The sequence below is a fragment of the Balaenoptera musculus genome, chromosome X (genome assembly GCF_009873245.2).
Source record: "Balaenoptera musculus isolate JJ_BM4_2016_0621 chromosome X, mBalMus1.pri.v3, whole genome shotgun sequence".
Lineage (NCBI taxonomy): Eukaryota > Metazoa > Chordata > Mammalia > Artiodactyla > Balaenopteridae > Balaenoptera > Balaenoptera musculus.
This window is the reverse complement of record NC_045806.1, coordinates 32,948,781-32,955,584: the sequence shown is the minus strand read 5'-3', so window position 1 is coordinate 32,955,584 and position 6,804 is coordinate 32,948,781.

Sequence of the window (6,804 nt, the reverse complement as noted above, 5' to 3'; positions counted from 1 at the left end):
CTCACCCTCACCCCCCTGGGCTTATACCTAGCAAGCAAAGTATCACCACTTTAATCTTTGCTTTAAACTCTGCTTTTGAGAGGCCCTAGTCTGAGATAGCATAGAATTCAAGGTTGAATATAACTTCCAGCAAAACTTTGAGGGCCTTAGTTCATGGTCTTCTAGTTGCCAGCGTTGGTAGAAACAGTTTGAGTCTTTCTACATTATGGGTTAACTGTGTTTTGACTTGTTTGATTTTGCTTTAATTTTTCTTCTCTGTAGGCTATTGCCATCTTGCTTTAACCTGATATTCTGAAATTTTGTAAAATTGTGTCCAGATGTGGGGATGTGTTTTCAGTGTACTGGTTACTCAGTGGAATCCATCAGCATGATGACTTGTGTCATTTAGCTCAGATAAATTATCTTATCTCTTTGATGCTTTTCTCCCACCTGCTATCTCTGTACTCTTTCTGGAACTTTCATTGGTTGGATGAGGGATTCTACTCTTGTCAGTCACAGTTGTCACTATTCTCCTTCTTTATCTCTGGTATCTCCATGTCCCTAAACCCTCCGGCATTCTTCAGGATAGGTAGGCATCTTCCTAAGCTTTAGCTTCCTCCTCACATAATTCTGGTTTTGGTTTCCTCCATCCCAGTTCATGAATCACCACTCCTCTACCAATTATCCAGCTTCTAGGAATATGTTGAAATCTTTTATCCCTTGATGGTCCTCTTCTATTCCTTTTGCACGGGTTATACTATTATTATTTTTAAATGTGCTTTATGAGTCTTGGGAGAAAGAGAAGGAGAATTGCTTAGGGTCAGTTCACCATCTTGAACTGTAAGTGTCTGAATTTTTACTGTGTAGTTGAATCTGTCTTTTCCATGTGACTTGTGGGTTTCATGACTATTTAACAAGGCTATGTTTTTTCTAAATGCTGGGTATGCTTTGGATTCATTTTCCCAGTATAATCTTCACTTAGAGAACAGCTTATAAGTTCTCTGCCATCTGAAAGCAATCAATACCACCTGCAGCAGAACTTTATCCAGCAGGTCAAAACTTCCTCATTTCTGAAAATAACTAATTTTGTTTTTAAATACCAGTAAGAAAGTGAAAGGTAAAAGAAAACTTTTTTTAGTATATTCTGTATTTTTCACTTTCAGTAGAAGATTTAAGGAATTGTTTTTATAAGAATAAAACTACTTTTCTTTTTCAATGCCTTAAATATCATGTAACTTTGTTTTCCCCTCCCCACTTTTAAAGCAACCTAATTCTTGATTTTTATCTTTAAATTAATTGTAAACAAAGTTTATTTCTTTAAGGAAAACCTATACAAGTTCTCCTTCCCTTTCTTCAAGAAATGTGGACATTCCTGTACTGGAAATTAGACATACTAACTTATTATTAGACATACTAATAATGCAAAACTTAAGCTGTCTAGGAACACCCTGGAATGAGTCATTCTCAATATCTGCACTTTCCAGATAACTGAAAATTTACCCTTTAAACATAGGCAAAAAACTTAACCACTGTGCATGAATATTTAGCTGACTCAACATGATTTAACTCTTTTCTGAATGGAGTATTAAAAACATCATTGCCATTACACATGTTATTGTGTCAAATTGTAGGTTCTAATGAATATTCCCAGCCCTTTAGGTTCTGGCCAGTACACTGACCAGAGAAAAAGCTCAGTGTATATAGCATTTGTTGAATATGAATAAATGAATGAATGAAGACATACAGTACCAAAAGAAAAAAAAAGAAATACAGTACCATGATGCCTTTAAGTTCTGTTGAGGTATATGGACCTCTTTGCCCTTACACTAAATGACCCCAGATTGTTATGCTTCTGAGTTTTTGAGTCTGCTTGTAGCATTTCTTTCTTTGTCCTTTCTTTAGGTTCTCAGATGTCACTTGGTACCATTGTGTGTATACCTCTAATAATTCTTCTCTCTTCTTTTAACCCTGGGACCAAGATCACAAAGCTTGTTATGGCAAGTGTGAAAAAGCTCTGACTGAATTTCAGATTGGTTTTGGCAGATTTGGTTTCAGAGTTTAACGTACTGTTTGTGGATTTTAGTTCTACTTTGGCAGCTCAGACACTTCCTCCTGCCCTCATCCCCAGTTTTTAGTTCTGTTCCAGGTAGTAAGATTGCCCGATAGCTTATTTCTACATAGACAGAACAACATGCTAGTCATTTGGGTAGAACTGTCTAAAATAAATTACCTGTATTTTCTACGTGGCAACAATTTGGGATCCATGATCCCAGGGATTTTCAAAGCAAGTAAAACTCCACATAAGTCATGACAATTCAAAGGATAGAGTGTTTTTACTCATAGTAAAGCCAACATGTTCTTTATGGTAACCCCCAGAAAACTTTCCCATGCAATGTGAGCATGAATATAACCACCTTCAACTCTCATCCTGGACCCCTCCAGATTCGGCACTACTAGGCCGAATCTGCTCCATTCTACACATTTCACCTTCGAGCAACCTAGCCTGGGCATACTATCATGGAAAAGGTAGAGGAGAAAAAGAGAGAAGAGAAGCATGCCAGGTTTCTTGAGGTCTAGACTCTGGAACTCACACATCAATTTCATTGCATTCTATTGGTCAGCGCAAGTCACGGGAATAGCCCAGATTAAAGGGGTGAGCAAATAGACTCCTCCTCTTGATGGAAGAAACTGTGAAGCCACATATCAGAGGACATGGATACAGAGAGAAGTGGAAAATCGGGGCCACACTGCAATCAACTGAAACGTTATTTACTTTTTTTAAAGCAAGGAAAAAGAATCACTCCATTTTATTTTAATATTCCCTATTTTGTTTCACTCCGTCTAATTAATGCTGGTATCATCTAGTGATGTTTCATTTTTTCCCTATTTCCACCTCCACTCTCGATATACGATATCTTAAAGAGGAAGAAGATTTCTCAAAATGCATTTTTCTACCTACCAAGTGGAAAGTAAAATTTGCTGAATGTTTTCTACAAAGGAAAAAAGTGCAAAAAGTCATATTCTTCAAAGGAGTTTTACAGTCTACTTTCATTGTGAGTTGGATGTGGCCTTTGATCTCAGTAAAGTCACAGGCACATTGGCCCTAGAAGAATGTAACACCGAGTAATAAATGCACCAGGAAGTTGACAACAGTGTTGCCTGAGTTTAATATTTTAGCCATGGATAGGTGCTGCAGAGCTCCCAACTGGAAAACAGGATCGTCAGATAGGTGTGCTGAACTTCATTAGCTACATATGGAATAACTACCATGTGAATCGTGTGCTCTGGTGATTTTCAGCCACTACAGGCGCGTTAACTAACCCCAGGAAATGCTCAGATAGCATGATTCTTTTTTCTTATCAACCAATGCAAGGATATCTGAAATTTGCTCTAAAATCTCAGAAAAGACAAAGGTGATTCCTTCCTTCTGCCCTGAATTCCCCACCATCCCCCATCTGATCTGAAAGAGTGATGTTTAGCTTCTATGTGAGTGGGAGGGCTGGTGATTTTCTTGTTACTTAATTGGGAATTGCATGACTGGAAAGAGGAAGCAATGTTTAGTAATCAAGTGATCTAACATAATGGTAAACTTGGTGATTACTTAATATTCTAATGTAATTCTAAAACTTATGAAGATCTTTTGAGCCTAATTTTTTTTATATAAGTCAGATTTACTGTATTTGGCGTAGTCTTCTCTGAAGGATAAAGTTTCAGAATACTTTGGGCTGTTTCCAGAAGTCAGACAGGTACAGTTCTCAGAGTAAGATCGAGAAAATTAATTCATAGTGGCCACTATTCATGTCCAATCTTTCTTACTACTTCCTTTTGTCCACAGAATAGTATATACCCAACAACATTTAGAGTTGAGAAATTGTCCTTTTATAACTTAGCTTCTTCCTCATGCAATTTTACTTCATAACACAAACACACACACACACACACACACAATATTGACGATAACTGGCCTTTTCTGTCAGATAGAAATCCTTTATGAACAAAATAAATATAAAAATGTAGATTACATAAATATTATTGAGCCACTCTGAAGGCTTCTTTTCTCCAAGCAAAATCATTCCATTTCTTAATAGGTCCATTCGTAAGTGAAAATTAGGTTACGGGACAGTGACGTAGGAGAACCCAGCTTCCTGATCTCCCAACAAAGATTAATGACTGGACACTCTCCCTGAACAAAAACAGCTCTGGGAGACCTCTAGAGTCCACTTGGGAACTTTCAGCAACACCGTGGAACAAAAAAACTGAGAACAATCACACACAAAGAAAAGAAAAACGAATTCATTCTGCCCCCATCACCCCTCCACCCCAACCCCTGCAGCTGACATTGTTCAGGGCCAAGAAGGAAGCTCCCAGCTAGAAAGAGTTTCCCTCACCAGAACTCACCCTTTCCTTAAGAGTGGGGTGAGTGACAGCGTCCTCAGCTTCCTGGGACCCCTCACGAAGGTTCCGCTTCAGTTTCACCCCACCCCACCAGCGAAGCTGAAATGTCAATACAGCCGGCTACGAACTAGGAAGGAAAGCAGAGGCTATTATTAGCAGACACGCAGTGGGAGAGAGCGTGATTCACAGAGACGCGCTCTGCGCAGAAACTCAGATTTCCCCACTGATGAAGCCAATGGCCAGCACAGCTGCTGCGGACGCGCTGCTGATGTCTCCAGCTTTTGCCCCACAGGTATTCTGTTCAACCTGAGTCTCTCCCCGCTCCCCACCTACTGCCACCCCACCCACCAGAAGCGGGATCACACCTGCAGCCAGTGAGCTCTCTGCGGCTGGGCAAGGGTAAGAGGCCAGCCGCCTGAGTCCCTCCCCACCCCTACCAGAGCCCTGGAGCCATGCTCAGCCGGGTGGAGCTTCTGCAGCTGCCTGAGTGCAAACTCCCAGCCTACCCCCCACCCCTAGGTGATCCCACGGCCATGCCTGCTCTGGAGGCTAGCCCCTGCGGCTGTGCACCTGCACACCACCGGCCTGATGCCACTCATCGGCCTCCACTGCAGCCTGCAAGCCCAGGGGGAGCGTGTGTAGCCACGGGTGAGTGAGCAGCCATGGGTGAGTGCACCCACAGCCACAGCTGCCTGTGGGCCCGGATCAGGCCGTGTCCTGTCACTGGCCAGCACCACCCTGCCCACCTGTGCCCACCCCCGGCTTTGCACCTGCACGCCCCCGGCCTGAACCCATCACCAGCCTCCACTGCAGGGTGCAGCCACAGGAAAGCATGTGAACGGCCAGGTCCCCTGCAGCTGCTAGAGAGCACGTAGTTAGCCCGACCCTTGCTACCTGCCCTGGTTCCCATCACTACGAGTGTGTCTGCAACTAGCCTCAGTCACTGCATGGGCACCTGCAGCTGGCCTCCACAACCAAGTGTAAGTATACCCCCAGTTCTGGCCGCCCCCACTGCCTACACTAGCTACTGGAACTGGAGGTACCGTTTAGGACCCTAACAGCCCTTGCAGCCACTGCAGACCCCCCCCCTACCCCCTGCCATGCAGTACTCACCAAGGACCACACAGCGGCCTGAGCTGAAGAGACACTGCACTTCTCCAGACCACACTTGGCACGCTGCACCAGTAGACCCAGGGTCACAACATGATCCAGTATGCCCCCTTCTGCAGGTAAAAGGCTTCCCTTACAGAACTCAGTCCATCAAGTCTGGAAGAAATGACTGCTTCTTCAAATATGCTGACATCTATTTAAGGCTACAGGGATCATGAAGAATCAGGGAAACATGTCTCCACCAAAGGAATACAGTAAAATTTCAGTAACTGTCCCCAGAGAAATGGAGATCCAGGAATTGCCCAATAAAGAATTCAAAATAATTATTCTACAGATGCTCAGAGAGCTACAAGAGAACACAGAGAAACAATTTAATGATATCAGGAAACAATACAAGAACAAACTAAGGAGTTCAAAAAAAGATAGAAAAAATGAAAAAACCAAACAGAAATTTTGGAGCTGAAGAATACAATAACTGAACTGAAGAATTCAATAGAGAGCTTCAACAGTAGACTTTAGCAAACAGAAGAGAGAATCACTGAGTGAGAAGATAGACCAATTGAAATTATCCAATCAATGAGCAAGAAGAAAAAAGAATGGCAAAGGATGAAGAAAGCCTAGGGGAATTATGGGGCACCATAAAAAATAATGTATACATCATTGGAGTTCCAGAAGGAGAAGAGAGAGGAAAAGGAGAAGAAAGCTTATTTAAAGAATAATGACTGAGAGCTTCCCAAACATGGGAAGAGATTTAGACATCCAAGTTCATGAAACTAATAGGTCACCTAAAAATTTCAACCCAAAACAATCTTCTCCAAGAGATGTAAAACAAAACAAAACAACAGCAACAAAAAAAAAACTGTCTAAAACCAAAGAGAGAATTTTAAAAGCAGCAAAAGAAAAAAAAAAAAATCTCTCGTACAAGGGAACTTCTATAAGGCTATCAGTGGATATCTCAGCAGAGACCTTGCAGGCCAGGAGAGAATGGGATGATATATTCAAGACGCTGAAAGAAAGAAGCTGCCAGTCAAGAATACTTTACCCAGCAAAGCTGCCTTTTAGAATTGAAGGCAAAATAAAAACTTTCCCTAATAAACAAAAGCTGAGGGAATTCCTCACCACTAAATCTGCCTTACGAGAAATGCTGAAAAGAGTTCTTCAAGCTGAAACAAAAGGATGCTAATTAGTAACATGAAAACATGTGAAAATATACAACACACTGGTAAAAGTAAGCATAGGGTTAGATTCAGAATACCCTAATACTGTAATATGGTGATGCGTTGACTACTTAACTCTATATAAAGGTTGAAGGACAAAAGT